The following is an 18,639-nucleotide window of genomic DNA, read 5'->3' on the forward strand; positions in this document are numbered from 1 at the left end:
TATTTTGTGTTCTATGCCTCAGGTAGTCAGCATCTTTCCTCTGGAGGTGTAAGACTTATTCTATATGTTTTTTTTCTACTCCAAGCTTTCATCTTTAATAAAAATACAATACAGAGAACTACTTCTTCAAATAATGAAAGTTCTTTTTTGTTACTAAGGCAGGTTCAGAGTTAAATTATGATTTGGGAACCAGGACAAGGTTCTTCCATTCAAAACATAAAACCATATTTTGTGGTGTTGTTAATGTAAATTACTGTATATGATCATGGGTTTAGTTCAATTTTTCAAGAAAAACCGCTCATGTACTTGAAAAGCAGTCAGGCTTTATACTGGGTTGGTCTCCATCACAAGTTCATTCCACATGCGAAGGACTACCATTGAAAGTACTATCTCGTGCCCTCACACAGGCCATCCTAAACACTAAAATGAACTGTCACTGTGTCTTTAAAACACAGAAATTTTGGCCTGCAATAAATACAGGCAAAACAATGATCATCCTGCTGCTTGTTCACAGAAGTGTATTTTTTTTTTTAATAGATCTTCAGAACAGATGGCAGACAATTACCTTGCAAGTGACAATTGTTATCTCTTTACCAATTGACCATATTAAGCTTATTTTTTTTTTCCCCCCATATATTTAAATCACTCCTATCAGGCACTTTCTGTTACAGTTCATTCATGGTTACCAATTAAAGTATGCAGTTGTGCACTTAACAGCTTTTGGACAAAACCCACAAAACAGTGACATTTCTCCAAAAATGTTTTTTCCTGGAAATTTGGTCCATGTAGATTGAGGAATTTTCACATTTATTTACATTTTGGACCTTTCAGAACTACTATATACAACCAGGAATCCCAGGTACGCTTACTGAGCATACACAGATCCAATGCACTGTTCATATATCCATCGCATATATGTTCCGTAAGGAATTTCTAATGAATAACTGTACTGTGATACTGCATCTAGAAAGTACACTTTTACACAGTTATAAAAATGAGAAATGAAAATGGCCTCTTCTCAGTTTACAAGCAAATGAAAAGTCCATGTAAAATTAAGGAGTGTATTGCAGATAATCTGTTCAGGGAATGTATTCATTAGGATTTTCATCATTAGAGCACATCTGCTAATTAGGTTTAAATCAACTGTTGGAGTACTAATGTTCTGATGGACAGAAACTGCAGTGTTCTACACAGACATACACTTCACAGGACTACATATTATCAAATATTATATCCTGTCTCCTTACATTCTTATTATCTGATTATTTTTCCCCCATAGCCACAGTAATCCAGGACTATCTTATAATAGTCTTTAAAAAGATGCATAAGAGCCATGCAAGCAGAAATGGTCAATTCAGAATCAAGAAAAATAAGTATAAGTTTAGTATTATGGTCTTTAAAGTGTTACAGTTCATACATAGTCCAAGAATCTGTATTATACAACTAGTCAAAATACTGTTTTTTAAAATCTTGTACTTGCTACAGAAAATCTTGAACTTAGAGAACTAAAACTGTAGATGATACAGAACTCAGAGGAGTAGCTGACACACCAGATGATTGTGCTGCCCATCAGAAGAACTTCCAACAGGCAGAAGAAATGGGCCGACAGAAATCTCAAGTTCAACGGGAAATGCACACTTCTAAATCTGAGGAGGAAAAGCCCCATGCACCAGCACACCCTAGGGGACCACCAGCTGGAAAGGAAAGGATCTGGTGGTCCTGGTGGACAGCAAACTGAATGCTGAGCCAGCAATGAGCCCTTGTGGCAAAGCAGCACCCTGTCCCGCAGTAGGAGCAGCATCACAAGCAGGCTGAGGGAAGGCATTACTCCTTCTTCAGAAGGAGTCAATATATCAGATTTCACATATCAGAATATATAATGCCTTTCAAATGCATAAAAATTTTATTCAGGTATTCCATTAAAACTTTTTGTGCTAGGTAATGACTTTCATTTAAGTCGTGAGAAGAATCAGTTTTAGTCATATAGTTGCAATGTTGAAAAATAAGACCTATCTTATCTTTAATACTTATAAAACAAAATCTTCCTCTTTGCATAAAGTACCCATTATTGAAAATGAGTATAAGTAGCTCAATCTTTCCTTAAGAACCAAGATTATCCTATTTATTATATAATCATGGTAAAAAACGTGGTAGGAAGGGATCTCTAGAAATCATCCCTTTCAACCTTCTCCTCAAATCATGGGTAACTTCAGGAGTTACACTGGGTTGCTGAGGGCCTTGGCCAGTAGAGTTTTCAAGGTCTCGAAGGATGGAGGTTCTGCAACCTCTCTGGGCATCCTCTTCATTATGAATATTTTTTTTCCTTCAATATCCAGTGAAAATTCCCTATTTTGCTGAATCTTGTGGCCCTCACTGCTTGTCCTTTCACTATGCAAACTACTAGATTACGGATGACATGTCCATACCTCATGTTTCTTGGGAAAAAGTTAAGAAAAAAAAAAAAAAAGAATGAACAGCTTATCTTTCACCAATTCAGAAACTGCATGACTTGCAGAAGGACAGTTATCCACAGGAAGGAAGAATCCCTGCTCAGAGCATTTACAGTATAAAACTTATACCAGCTGAAAAACTGGCTAAGTCTGACATGCCATCTGTGTCAGTATATTGCATAGAAAGAACCAAACATACCTTTATCATAACAGTAAGATGCAGTCCTGTTTTGCAATTTTCAATCTGTTTCAAGACAAAAGGGTAGTGCCCAATTCAAAGGCCGAATGACCACAAATTTACTCCCAGGTCAATCTCATTTACTCTCAGTCCCAGAAAGCTGAAAGACTTGTGTTTACAGTCTAAGAACATCATCAGTAAAAGGTCCAAATATCAGCCCAAGTATCCTGAAAGAAATATGCCCTTCAGCAAGAGAATGGGCTCTTTCGCATCTTAAGGTGCCAATATTTTGGTAGAGTCTTGGTGCAGTGTATAGTGGAAAAAGGAGAACCCTACTCTCAAGAATGCTGACCCTCTGTGAAGAATATATTTCCATGCAACACTGATTAAGATGTGAAAGCAAGTATTCTAAAGATGTCAACAAACCTCCTCGACAGAGGTTGTAAAGTCATCACTGCAATCAAATTTGTGCATGGTAAAACATAAGGTTGAGTCCAGACTGATTTGGCAGTATCACTTCATTCAGTACTCAAGGCTGAGAGAGGAAAAAAAAAAAACCCTACTTCCTGCCAGAACAGCTATGGAGCCAGGTAGCTGTAAGGTGTTTTGAATAGTAACTCTATTAATTAAATGCAGAGGAATGTCCAATGGACAATCCTACCCTAGACAGTAGGAGAAAAGAAAAGCACTCACTTTCTTTGACACCAAAATACTTGGCAAAGAGTAGGAAAATGACAATGTGTGAGCCATAAGACTTGCCTGAGCTCCTCAGCCAACCTTGTAAGATCTGAAATTCAGTTTCTTTGTGTTAGCATCTGAGAGGATGCTGAATGAACATAAAAACTAAACAAACCATTTCATGCATGGTTTTACCAATCTCTGGATTGAGAATACCACATTCCTGCAACAGAAGGCACAAAACAGTAGAATTTACATCTGGTAAGATACTCTCAGTTTGGTGCCAGGTCAGTCTTCTCCAGATACAGCTGTAACTACAGATCTAGATTTCTTAACAGCCTCGTTCTGTAAAGCATACTGAGGTGCAAGATCTAGGATTGCTGAATTAACCATGACGGAGCATTTTTCAGAGAGAGATCTGTTAGTGGAAAACATTAGACTCAAGAAAATGAGAGCTGAAAACAGCTGAAGGGTGGGAGATTATGGGCTGGTGAAGGGGTAACGCTTCCCCTCCCCTAGGCATCCATTTGCAGACGCTGTTTGAGATAAAAATGTCAGGAATAGGTGAACTCAGCCTGAATGAGTTAAGCCATTCTTTTCCATCTTATATTGAGATCCTAGCTGATCTGATGCAATAAAATATTCAAAGCACAAGGTAGTTTTTCACCACTGCTCAGGAAGGAAGGAAAAAAAACGATTTCTTCTGATTATCACAATATGGCGCACAGTTTGCTGTTCTGGAAAGAGATACCATCTGAAGCATTTTCACTCAACAGAATGCAGCAACAGGACAAAAAATCACTTCCATGAGGGCTCCTGTCAATAGGTGGATAACACAAGAGGCAACGATTAGAGCTTAATGAATGAAAATCATCCCTTTTATAGATTAGTGCAGAGAGTGATCATGATGAGATCAGAATCCATTACTAGCCTTGTACATATCAGGGAATCGCAATAAGGACTGGAGAGGGAAAAATACAAACATCTAACAGAGACCACGTTAGTTTTGATAGCATTTCACACCATGTCATCCCAGTTATTTTTCTTCTCCAAGCGTAGCAAAGAAAAAAGAGTTTATAGAGCCAATTCATGCAGCCTGTTTTGAACTTTCGGGGAAGGAATACAAACTCAAGACCTATGAGTCACAATGAAGACCTTCAAGCCAAAAACGAGGAACCTAATAAATCTCAAAGACAAAAGGATATAGGTCACAGAGAAATAGAATTGTGCTGAAACTCTGAGAACCTCTTCCCTTTAGGTCATGATTAGAAAGCCAGGTCCAACAGAATTAATAAAACATTTTACCTTTCAGATTAACAATCTGTGTCAAGTATCTGTAAAGCTAAAAGTCCTTTAGCATCTTACAGTTAGAAATAGTAATAGTGGTCCTTGAAGGATTTATCCTTGTTCTTACTTTGCAGTGTTTGGAAGCACCAGGGGAGCACATGACACTTAAGTATATGCTAACAATTAGATTAGTATTACTAAGAATTTTCACAGAGAAAACCTGAATCACACCAGATAGCAATGGGAAAGCAGATTTTGAGTATTTCTTTCTGCAGTGCAAGCCGCAAGCTAGCTTTCTAAGACAATGATTTGATCAACCTAGCAGCAAATTGACGTTTCGATTTTAGGGAAAGTTGACTCCTTAAAAGCCCATAAATAAGTAATAAAAAAAGAATCCTTAAATTTCTGTCTTCACTTGCAAGGGGTATGGACTTTGAAGGAAAGCTGATGCGAAGCAGAAACAAATAACTGAAGTAAGAACCAATGCAACATTCAGTGTCAACTCAGCAATGGGGAGGAACTCAAATAGTGGCAGACATCTGCTGATGGAAACCAGGATGAAGAACAACATAACATGAGCTACTCTTTCTTGAATACTGTAAACTGAGCCCATTTGGGTCCTGACTGACAGGATATATTTGCACACATACCAGCACTAACGTGCACATGGTCTCTGATTTTTGAATAGATCATACATATCAGAGGGTGAGAGAAGAGTACCAAATAATGAAATCAAACGCTTGATTCCTTTCCACATTTGTCTCCAGATACCATAATGATTACAGATGTGCCCTCCTCCCCCACCTCAAACAAATCCAGAGGGATGATACTGAGATTTTGGGGAAAAGAAAAAAAGAAAAGATTCCAAACAATACAGATCTCTTCAGATACATCAAAATTTGACTCATCCTACCTTATTATTTCATTCAGTTCTCTCCTTAAGGGAGAGCAAAATGTGACAATCTCGGAACAACAGGTATAAAACGGATCATGGGAATGACTTTTTAAAATCCATCTGTGCATACCAAGAAAAGCAGAATATCAAAATGAAGAAAAGGAAAAAAAAAAAACCATCAAAATTCTTGAGAAAATGTGGAAAATATTCCAGAGAAACATGGGAAAGATGAAACCAGAGGCTATAAGGAAAAATATCTAGATAATCACAAAAATGTGACACTAAGCGAGAAGTATGATGATGAAAAACATATGAAGGAAAAACATCACATGAAGAAAAAAGTAGAACTGTTGGGAGTTACAACATCAAGAAACAGAATGGAAGAAAAATAATGTACTCTAACCCTAAAGGGAAGAGAAATACAACATAATACAGGAAGTGAGTGGAGGCAGTCTGGAATTTAACTTTGAACAGACCTAGAGAACAATTTTTGGCAGAAAATACAGGAGTAACTTTCCCCAGGGCAGCCACAAACGTTCCAGGATGGGGTTTGCTTTCTCAGTTGAGCCCGCATAAAAATATGTGAATATTCCATTTCTAGAGTAAAGAAAAAAGCTAAGATGATAACAAAAACGAAAAGAAAGAGGAACTAAATGGTAGGAAGCAACCCAGACACAAAAAAAACCCCACCAGCTGGGATACAGGAAGGAAATAAGCAGACTTTTTGGTTAAGCAGAATATGAATGTAGCCACAGGAAGAAAACAGTAACTTTTTTTTGTGATGACTTGAGACGGCAGCTGGTGACTCTGCATTTTATAAAAATTCGGAGGGTTTGGAAGACAAGCTATACCTTGAAAAACAAAAGAAAATACAGGGAAAAAAGACAATAGAAAACTGTACTAGAAGAGTTGAAAGTTATTTCTAGAAATGTCAAAAATCTGCAAAATCCCTACAGAGGAAAAAACCAAGGTTATAAGAGACTGACCTATTATGCTTTTTCTTTATTTACAGGTTTTATATACAAATATTGAAGGACGACATGGATACTAACCTGCTCCCCAAGAGAATTACACAGAAAGGGACAACAAGAACAAAAGGAAGATAGCCAATAAAAACAGTCCGAATAATGAGAAGATAAATACTTTTCTGATCTGAAGTCATTTAAAGCCAATGCAACAAGCTACAGCTATTATAGAATAACTGCATTCCCTACCATAAATTTAGGAAAGAATTTATTCTGAGTACATAGGGGACTTTAAAGGAGAAATGATAGGTCAGGATGACTACTCTCTAGTAGAAGAGTGAAGAAGAGTATCTGCTGAGATGGCAAATTTATTAAAAGATCTATATATTATCTAGAGAATGAAGTAACCTGAACCTGGAAATGCCATTCTGTATCACAGAAACATATCTAAGATGCACTCATTACTACTCCTTAATTTGTTTATTAAGAATGAGCATCCAATTGAGACTATGCAAGGACATGTAGCAGGTAGGAGAAAATGAGACAAAAAAATAAAAATGCACCCCACACCCATTTTATTCAGGCTTCCTTGGGAACCCTCACTAGAAAGTGTTGCTTTTGCTGTCTGTTTGTATGGTGCCATTAAAAACAAGGCACACATTCTCTCCCTATCAAACACATAGTGTTATGTGGGTAACTGTTAGGCCATCTCTCTCTAGAAGATACATAGACATATCAGTAAGCAATATTCTCAGTTGTCTAAATTTCCCCTTTCTACATTGTAATTAAAAAAAAAAAACACTCTTAGAAAACTACTCACCCTTTTTGAAAAATTAATCCAAGAGAAAATGGTTAAGAAACTAAAACATTTATACAGTTTTAACAGGAGAAAGGGATGACTATAGAGACTAAAGCAAGGAAAGGACAAGGATATACCCTGAATGCAAAAGAAGCCAACCTGAAATATGAGGGAGAGGCTGTAATTGGTTTATTTCCATTTTATACCTACCTTATAAAAGAATTTTTTTGTGAAAAATACTAAGTATAATGTACCTGACTACACCTAAGAGAGCAGATATTCTGGGAGACACCAATCTGGGGAGGCCATAAAGAATATTTCTTTTAATTTAGACCGTTGTTCTCAGAAGTCCAAAATTGAAGCACAGGATTAATTTTCCTTGAAAAGAGGGTTCTCTACATAAACCAGTAATAGCACACTAGTTTTGTCATCCATTATTAAAGGAACATTATAATACATTATTTCAGGTAGGTATATATCTACTGCACATACCTAAAATACATATTATTGTCATATACTCAAAAATTAATTCCACTTTGTGCTACACCATTTGGTAGGTTTTTGTGAACGGCAAGTTTAGGTTAAATTATTTCAAGTATTTGTTATGTGATCCAGTATACCTTTCATGTGGCAATACGTGCATTTCAGCAGCACAAATACATCTGACTACAGTATAGTAAGGAACTGCAAGAAAGGCTAAGAGAGGTAGTGCCAGAGGAACCATCTGGATTTGTTCTAACAGGTCAGATTCAGCCTGCGAAACACAGGATGTCTAACTCTCTCTGTATCACCAAGAGACCATTTCAGCAACCAGTAACCTTAATGTAAAAGCGATGCTGCTTTTCCCTGAAAAACTCCTAAAAATAAAAAGACAGCCTACATAATTGTATGGTACCTTAGATCTGTTCACACTGCACTATTTTGACAACTTTACTGGTTTCTACATATTTACCATCATCAAAATGAAGAGTATTGGAGGCAATGGTCTGGACCAACCTGTTTACATTTTGATGTATGACTTCAGAGAATTAAGTAAGTAGCTCTTTGGCAGATATAACACATAGTGTCTTGTTAATAATAAACATCTAGAGCTATATGTATTGTCATTAGTTTAACAATGCACAATACTTTCCAGCAAAAATGGTTTGATTATAACTTTATGAAGAATTGGACTTCAAAAGTTTCCTACAAGAGTTCAGAAGTCATCTACTAATGTAATTTATGACCCCACAAATTTTAATGAATTAGAAGCTTTCACCTGAATTATCAAATGGTACAATTTTTACAAATTGTGTATTTTACATTTTGCATTGTAATTTTATAGTCCTCATACTGCTGCAGCAACAATTTACACATCTTCCCATCAGTCTGTAAGTGTGCAAGACTAAAGACTTTAATCCATTTTTCAGGGTTCAATACACATAATCCATGCACTCAAACAGCTGAACCTGAAAGAAATAACTCTCTAATTTTGGTGCACATGCTACCTAAAGGGTCTTGTAAAATGATGGCCATATTTTTATGGACAAAGAAATTAAGAGGAGGAATTATTTCTACTGCAGTTGAGTGTAAGCTGGCTGCCTTCCCCTTAGCAAAGGCAGTTGCAAGACACACAGACACAGTTGCTCAGCATGTGGAGCTACCAGGGAAAGAGGCAAATCAACAACCTGGAATGCACACCGCTAAGTTAAATAATATGCATTTGGAATGTATCCAAAAATCCAACCGGGAAGATATTGGAAATGCAGGGGAAAAGGAACCAACAGCAGCCCTTGACCTGAGACAACACTAAATTACATCGTAGCATATCCTGAACATTGAGAGGTTTGGAGGATTTTTCATCTTATTTCAGAACCAGTTTGCTGAAATTCTCAGCCAACTCAATATAGCTATGAATACTAAAACATTCACAAAGAGAAATTTGAAACAGCCTAGCATATACCTTCTAACAACATAAATTCAAAGGTGCACTTTTGTTTAAGAGGGAATGCATTGAGCACCCATCTGAGAATTTTTTTATATAATATTAACTTATGGCTATCCACCCTTCAACCACTGCAGTAGATGCATTCCCAAAAACAGGCACGAGTGAAGTGCAGAAACTTTCTCTAAGCTGTCTGTAACACAGCTTACAGGTCAGAATGACTTTTTGCTATTGCTTATGGCTGTTTATATGACTACCTTATGACTTCTGGAAGCACACTATATACAGCAGTTATTTGTAGTGGCACAAGACTTCACATCTATCCCAAACTTGAAAATAATGGAAACAAGGAAAAATATAGGCAATATGAAATCGGAAAAGAGCACACACACCTTTCTGCTCATCTTATTTATACTCATAAGAATCTGTGTAAACATAACATCCTCTTGCGAGCATACAGACACAAAAAACTACTGTTATTAATTTAAATAAAAATTCAGTACTACAGTGTAGCAATATTTCTAACTGAAGAAGAAATTCATAAAAATATACACCAGCAGGGGAATTAAAGAGAAAAGTTATTCCTTGCATCACATCAAACTTTTGAAGAATGCTGAGACATGCTTATTATTTTTGTATTCTATGGTATGAATTATAATACCACCAGTATTAACCTTTGAGTGAGAAATTAATTACAATAAAATTAAACTCATGTAATTAGAAAATGTGATGCCACTGACCAAGTGGATATGAGTTTGACTGTTACTATATCTTCACTTTCTAAAACACCACTCATGGGTATCTGGAAATCAGCAGCTGCTGATATAAAAGTCTGCCTTATACTAGGACAAGTGTGGTATACTTTCCATCAATACTGGTAAGTAAGGAAGGGGAAAATGTATCTTATGTTGACAATGGACATTTATGCATATGAGACAGCTGACATTTTGACTATCACTCAAATTTATAATTAAAAGCTCAACCCTTACAGCTTTTTGCTAATCACACAGTTCTAATCTTGAAATCTGTTGCATACTCTACATCCACAAATTGTGTTAAGAGGATCAACCAATGAACTGTCCCAAAAATAATGTGATGAAAACAAAAAAAACATGTTCTTTTATCTTGCATTGAGTGAATTCCACACTGTCAAATCATAATTCTAACTTCGTAACTGCAAAGTCTTGAATGTCTTGACCTCAGCATGAATGCCCTGGATCAAAAAAAAACCTCAATATGTTAGATGCTATTGAGCAAAACAAGTTGTAACGAGCCACTTCTACACAGCCCAGCCTCCAGAGGAAATGAAACATTTCTCTTAAGTTACCTTTTTTTTTCCTCCTTTCTTTGCTATTGAAAAGAGAATATTGATAGTCAGGAAGCCTAGATTCTATTCCTAGCTCTGAGAAATAATAATGGTTAGAAAGGAGGTGGCAAATTAGTTTGGTCACTTTGAAAGGCAGGATGAGATAGCGGGTAAGATTTGGACAATCAGTTTTCAGTCCTACATTAGCTTTTTTTTTTTTTTAATTTGGAAAATATACCACTTCCTACTTTCCAAGCATCATTTCAATTTTCTTGTTCATATCTCTGGCAGCAGCCCTCTAGACAAGGCAGATAGTTGGTAGAAATATAAGTATTTCCCTCCTTTTTCATCCATATGCTTATCAGGCAGATAACCGTATTTGACCCATGGCAGATATGTAGTAAAAATCCACTGGTCTTATACTGGTACACGAATTCTCCATTATGGTGGAAAAAAAACCCTGTAATCTACTTCATATAACTGAATTGGCTAATGAAGAGCCCAAAGAAATTCCAATAAGGGACTTAGACTACATGTAAACCATGTTATAAAAGAAAGTAAGCACTATGGCTAGAGTTAGGTAGAAATACAAAAATAAGCATCCTTGCATCAACACATTTTGAAGATTGCATGAAAGATTCTGATATTGTCAAAGTTTTCATTCTACACATTATTTTTTCCACTTCAAACAGATAAGCAGTAAAGAAAAATTAACATTTGTTAAAATGGAACTCCAACAAAGCCATAACTGAGATGTAAGCAAGATCTGACTCAAAAATTTGATTTAATCATTCTGTAACTTCAGTTTTAAATGCATTAAACTTATCCATACAAAATATAATCTCACAAGGCAGGTGGGGAAAAGTGTGTAATTATAACATTGTGTTGGCTTGATGAATGTATGCAGTGAAGAGCGTGAAGTGGGATGGAGGAAGAAAGCTCAGGATCAGATGGCCTCCTCTAGTATTTGCTTACAGTTATCCCATATCCAACCAAAAGCAGCAAGGTTAAATGAGAGAAATTCACTTTAATAAACTGTTGCCAAAAAGAGGCCTTTCTGAAAAGACCTGTAACTCTTTTACTAAGCTCTTATTTTCTCTTACCTTTTTTATGAATTTTATCTACATTAATTTAACCCAGGTCCTTGTTTCACTAATGTGAAGCCTACAATCTTCATAAAGAGGGAATGAAAGAGGACAGGACAGTTGTCATCCATCCTCCTCTATTAAAAGAAGTGCAGAATATTGCTAAAGGGATCTACACTACCAGGGGGGCCTTGGTATCCTGGAAACTGGTTTTAGAGAAGTTCAGAATTTCCTTCAATTTATTAGTTCACATACACTTTTCTTCACAACCCAAGTGGTATACAGAACTGATGACAAAAATCACTTATTCTTTGGACTGCTGTTTTAAGTATTTCAAGTAAAGTTATTACAGTATGTACGTAATATTACACATTCATTCATAAAGCAGCCAACCATCTGGATGTATTCTTGTTCCTACATTTCCCTAAAAGATAATTTTTAACATGGCACAAGAGGAAAGTCATTGATAAAAGTGTCCAGAATTATAAGGCAAAAGAAAACAAAACACCCCAGACTTTCAGGCTTTTCTTTTCAAATGTGTTAGTGTTAAAAAATCATAGATAGTGCTTCAAAAGACATAAGGGGAAGTTGGTTTTGTTTGACCATGTGCACCCCTGTATATTTGATGGACTCTTATTGTACATTCCATTTAATCCGCTTTCATGAAATTTCATAACATACAGAATAAACTTTCATAAATCCTTTTGATTATAGATTTAACAGTGCTTTTGCAGATTGACAAAACCTATCATGAGCACTTACAGCACTTTTTTTTCAAAATTAAATTAACTAAATTTGACACTTATTGCATGCTACTAAGAAAGGCATTAAAATATCAAAATCATTAACATTAGTGAGCTGGAGGAAAGATGGGCTTTTCAAGTACCTTTTTTTTTTTTAAAAAAAAACTGAGGGCTTCTAAAGCTTCTGAATTTACAGAAGAATTACATTGCACAGAGCACATACCAAAAAAAGACACTTACTTTTTCCAAAAAGAATTAGAAAGAATTTGTGCTGCCATACCTCAAAAGCAAAAGAAGCAGTTTATTTGCTTAACACATCCTTTTCTTGGCTATGAAGAGGAAAAGGCAGGAACAAAGGGAAGTACCAACCTTTCCATTTTATAAAAAGGAAAAGTAACAAAAGAAGATTGGGCAGAGTTACACAGGAAACCAGTCACACATCTAACAATTTAATTCAAATACCTCAAGTCTCCAGATGATGCTTTAACATTAGGGTCAGTCTTAGCAATGACACTCTCTCTCAAGTGGAGAAGGTAAGATAGCAAACTTCCTTTTTCTGCAACAATATTAGAAAGTAGTACCTTGTTTCATTGCTTCACTTGAAATTAGCGAAAGCTCACTTTGGTTTCAAGGCCAAACTGTTCTCAGGATGAAGAAATTAATGGTGAGTTTGTTTTTTTTTCCCCAAATATCAGTCAACCTGCCTCTCTGAACAGGTGTGCATCTTAAGGGCATTAACAATACCTATCAAAGACAATCACAAATATCTACAGCACTTTACATGGATAACAGCAGGAACATGATCTAGTCAATTCAATGGACAATCTACTATAAAACAAGAAAGGAAAGGTTCCAAAGCACAGCATTGCTCTGCATGACTTGCCATCCAAAAAAAAAAAAAATCCAAATTAATAAAAATCCTACTTCATACAAAGGAAAATTCACAAATTTATCCTTTGCTAGAAATGGCAAATTGTTAATACAGAAGGGTTCAGATGACACAATGACCTAATTGCAAAAGTTTGGATTCAAGTTCAAACTGTTGATTTTTCCTTCTCTCCTTTCATCACAGGCAAAGCAATCCTCTTCCTTCTTTTTCTTTTGGTAAAACATTTCAGTAGAAAGATTCCACAAGTAATTAAACAAAGTGAGAAAAAACTAGGCAATAAAGAAAGTTTTGAAAGCATCAAAATTAATTGAGTGTAAGCTCCACTTTTAAAAATTAGGCAATTTGTATATTGTACCCATTATCCCTGTGTTAATGTATGTTTCAGAGTAGTTGTCCTGGTTTCAGCTGGGATAGAGTTAATTTTCGTCTTGGTAGCCGGTATGGGGCTGTGTTTTGGGTTTAGGATGAGAACAATGTCGATGATACACTGATGCTTTGGTTCTTGCTAAGTAGTGCTAAGCTGTTGCTGAATAGGTGCTAAGCGGCGCTCACACTGGTCAAGGACTTTTCAGCTTCCCCTGCTCTGCCGGGGGCACAAGAAGCTGGGAGGGGGCACAGCCGCGGGGGCTGGCCCAGACTGGCCCAAGGGCTATTCCATACCATATGACATCATGCTCAGTATATATAAGCTGGGGGAAGAAGAAGGAGGGAGGGGGACATTGGGCATGATGGTGTTTGTCTTCCCAAGTAACCGTTACGCGTGATGGAGCCCTGCTTTCCTGGGTATGGCTGAACACCTGCCTGCCGATGGGAAGTAGTGAATGAATTCCTTGTTCTGTTTTGTTTGCGTGCACGGTTTTTGCTTTGCCTATTTAATTGTTCTAATTTATTTTACTTCAATTATTAAACTGTTCTTATCTCAACCCACGAGTTTTCTCCCTTTTACCCTTCTGATTCTCTCCCCCATCCCACCGGGGGGGAGTGAGCGAGCGGCTGCGTGGTGCTGAGTTGCTGGCTGGGGTTAAACCACGACAGTAGTATACCTCCTAATACTTTTTTCGAACTTGTTTTGATCATGACTGATGTTCTCATAAGAAAAATCTTCACCTATCCTTACTTACATTATTTCACAGTCATTTTATTACTAATAGTTACTCATACATTCTTCGCCATCTCTGACATTTATTCTCCATAGTTTTATTCTATTATGCCATCCTTTCATTGGTCACTTTACTGTCAGAGCTTCCTAGCAATTTCTATTTCTCGGGAGAAAAAAACACACAAAAATATGATAGAACCATTAAATTCTTCCATTCTTCTTCTCTGTGACTAGTACTTCAACATTTTCAAACAACAAAACCTTTTACAAAGCTTTCCTTTTTCCTCTGTCAGCCAGCCAGATGAAGTTCTTGCATACTTGCAATTACCCATACACTAAGGGACAGCAGTATTGCAGTTCCTTGAGCAGGAGTTCCTTTCATCAGAATACTACCTTCCCTGGCAGGTCATTCCTTAGAAGACAAAGAACACAGCATGGTGCTAAATTAATGAATGGATTCTGTGGTTCAACAAGAGGTAGACAATATCTAGTGATAGATAAAGCCCTTAATCCTTTTAACATAAAATAATTACTTTGCAGTTTCAGATCTATTTCTGAAGTAGTTTAAGGAAAGATTATTCATAGATACCAGCACATAATTTTGATCTAAATAAAAAAAGTGCAATTAATAAGACTAAAGCAGAAGTTCATTGTTGAATGTTAAATCAAGACCATACAAGTGGACACGAAGCTTTAATGCAAAACCTAATGGTTTAAATATATTAAGAAACAGCTGTTTAAACACCCATACTCAGCATTAATTTCTGTGTTGAATATTAAAATTTCAGGTACTTTATAGTGGATAACTCAATAACTCACATTGAGAAAATTGGAAGTGGAATTAATATCTACATTAGAAAAGTAAAAATTTGATGTGTTTACCAAAATAATGTTGCATTCTCATAAAAACACGGACATATCATGAAGTCTAAATTTTGACCTTCTGAAATTAACTTCCAGAATTAACCTGAAATCAAATTTCTAAAGATGCATTTTGCATTCTTAGAAAAAGTGACTATAGATCTAATGATGAAAAACAGCTGAAAGTGTCTCTCTAAGCTCATTTTTAAAGCACACTCTTAACTCTTTGTAGACTGAAGATTCACCATAAAGACTTGAGTAAAAATGTGTTTCCTCCAGAACACTTTTTACTATCAAAACAGTTCATTAAATTCAGGAAAAGTTCCATTTTCACTTCTTGGGAGAAGTACAGACTTCAAATTACTTTGGAAAACAAAGCTGCTGTATCAGCTAATGAACTTGTAATTTTCTCTCTCACAGCCAAGCGAGCATGAGTTCTGCATGAGAGCACAATGCATTCATTGCTCAAAAAAATGATGTTGCTATAACTGAACAGCTTCAGCTAGATTTTTGAATCACTTAAGATACATGCCCATAGACTAATACACTGACACAACCATAATTATATCACTTGAACAGTGGGACAAGAAAAATGCAATTAAAGATGAAACTTCTACTTTCTATGAAACTACATGTTATCTGAATATGCAATATAAACTTGGACCTACAATCTCGTCAACATAGCTCACTTGGGGTTCTTGTAAAATGAACATGGCTAAGACATCAGCACATTTGTCCTAAATGTATGAAGAGGCTGAGGATGGAAATATCATTCAGTTCTTACATAGGTGGAACCGTCTCCATCGGTACTGCCACTGATGGTACTAAAGGTTGCTAAACATCCAATAGCAATATCTCAACTAAAAGTCTAGAGCGGGATGACTTCAGGCCTCACTGTTCTCTGGTGTAGCCCACTTACTACTGTCTCCTACAGTATAAAATATTTTGCACTAAAATAAACTTATCAGCTTTAGTGCCTCTCCCCCCATCTCACATTCCATTAAAACCAAGTCAAATATGGTGATATTTGACCACCTATAAACTAAATGAAACACCACTGTAATCTTGTGCTATACTCTCTTTTGCTCGGTACCTGCAGGTGTAACACAGTACTTAGTTTAACTAAGCCACACAGAAGCAGTTAACTGAGGAATTCGGATCTACAGCAAACAGGAACTGAGACGAGAGCTAGAAATTCCAGATTTGAACAGGCTTCTCCTGCCTGACACTGGTACCTACAGCTCAGATTTTGTGTAACCTCCTCCTTCTCCACATTCTTGTAATATACAAACGGCCTAGAACAGCAAAATAAAAATGCTGATTTGAGCACCTTTATGTTCCCAGCAAGGTCTCCATTACTTCTAAATATTCAGGGGCCGGCACTTTGAGCACTGGACATAGTGCAGTCTATACTTACTTCCTTCAGCCACCTCCACCAACAAAGGCAGTTACAACTGAGAAGGTGATAGCAGCTTAAATGAAGAAAGTCAGTGTACAGCAGTTGTCCTGACCCTCGCTACTTAAAAGTAACCTTGATTTCTTTCACTGCCCTCCGTGTGGTCCCCAACTTAAAGGTTTGGCAGGCAGCACTCACGTCCAGATGGTGGACAAGTAAATCTACTTCAACAGATTGTATTACACTAAACAGATTGTTTTACACTAAACAGTTATTGGATTAGACATACAAATAGTTGTGGGAACTGGGACTTCCTTCTTCCAAATATCATCATTCATCTAGAAAATTCTCTTCCCTCTTGTCACTGCTCTGTGGCCCAGTAAATCCTGCAACCTTCTCTGAAGCTCTGTGCTTGGGCAAGAGGACAGTTTGACTAGATCGATATCAGCAAGTAGTGCAATGAGAACAAATAGGTTTGTAGAACAAAATAGCTGGTGCTGAAACCTTAATACCCACATACTGTAGGATTTTGCTTCAAACTAATTCTAAACTGGTTGCAAGGACTAAATGCGGATGAGCAATTGGAGTGCATTACCTGCATTTCTGGAGTGCATGCTTCAGTTTAATTCAGTAATAGAATCCAGCTCACACACGCACGAGACCATTTCAGAGCACAAACAATGCATTGCGGGGGGGAAACAACGGATTCACTTCAGAGCAGGAGCCTACTTTTTGCATTAAAACAATAATCCAGACCACCTTAAGAGGATCCAAGCACCCAGAGCAGCAGAGCGCCAAGTCTTTAGGGTACTTTATGTGAAGCAGGATGTCTTTTCCCAGAAATCAAATGAATATCAACTGTTCCCACTATTTCAGTTTCCCGCACACGCTCTAACCACAATGCTGCTGTATAAAAGGTTGAGATGTCACATTTCATTGATAAATTAAATCCTATTGTGAATGTTACAAGTTCATAGCAAACAATGACTTAAGAATGCCTAGTTTCTGTACACAGACTGGGCTAAAATACAAGATACCAAATCAGATGAGGATTGTCTTCTGTATGTGCAAAAGCAGAACTTCAGGTGCCTATTACTTCTAAAGAAATTGAATAATGTTAGCAGCCTCCAGAACCAATATGCAGCTACACAAGAGCATTTTAGATGAAAAGTTTACTCTGAAAGCTACATTATATATGGCGTCTGGCTAAAGCACTTTTATCATTTACAGGATCTAGGTTTAGAGTTATAGGAAGACAAGAACTCACAGCTGTCAACACAAAGGTAAATGCTATTTCATATAGACCAGCGCAAACCAGTCTGTGAGTACGTATGCGTGCGCGTACATATATATGTATAAAAAAAATCTGTATTGACCGATTTATCCATCTTCGAGGAAACAAACAGAAAAATGAGAAAGCCTACCATGCATTTTAAGTGGAAAGTCATTAGCAATGCCCCGAACAAAAAAAAAAATGTAAAGGAAAATGAAAAACAATGATAATATCTGGACCCTGTCCAGCAGATATTAATAATGTTTTATCTTAGTTTCTAAACAAATTGCCCACTAAAGTTAGTGCACTGCTATCAATAACCAGAAATTTGAAGAAAACTTACTTATGAATATAGACAAGAGCTTCTATCCACACCTAGCTTAGAAGAAAGTGTCTCACAACAGAAGGAAAATATTTACACAGTAACTTCAGTTCAGCATTAATATGCACCATTCCTTTCAATTTCTGAACAATTTCTGCATCACCCACTCAAAGCACTGTCACATTGTCAATAACTGAATCCATCTGCTGTGGACAAATAAGAGGCATAACAGTCCTACATCCTAAGTTTGGATTAAGCTTCCTAGGACTGACATTCTCCTTGAAATTCCAATGAAATTCCTGCCATTCACTTTCCACTTCAGTTGGAAGCTTTGGTAGAAATCAGGCATGGAACTGAAAGATGAAAAAGCTTCCAGTGAAATGCATTAAAGCTGAGCCATCATAGGGTTACCAAGAGTACAAAGTATGAGTAAAATATTTAGAAGTGTGATGCAAAAATAATATAGAATTCAGACAACTTAGCACTACT

The 18,639-nt window shown here is 36.7% G+C and overlaps 1 protein-coding gene across 1 annotated transcript in view; it reads right to left on the reverse strand.

Annotated features, from left to right (window-relative positions):
* TUSC3 (tumor suppressor candidate 3) overlaps positions 1-18,639 on the reverse strand; it is a 137,023-nt gene that overhangs the window by 107,744 nt on the left and 10,640 nt on the right. The window lies entirely within an intron of this gene.

The sequence above is a fragment of the Platalea leucorodia genome (assembly GCF_965183815.1).
Source record: "Platalea leucorodia genome assembly, chromosome: 6".
In the NCBI taxonomy this organism is placed as follows: domain Eukaryota; kingdom Metazoa; phylum Chordata; class Aves; order Pelecaniformes; family Threskiornithidae; genus Platalea; species Platalea leucorodia.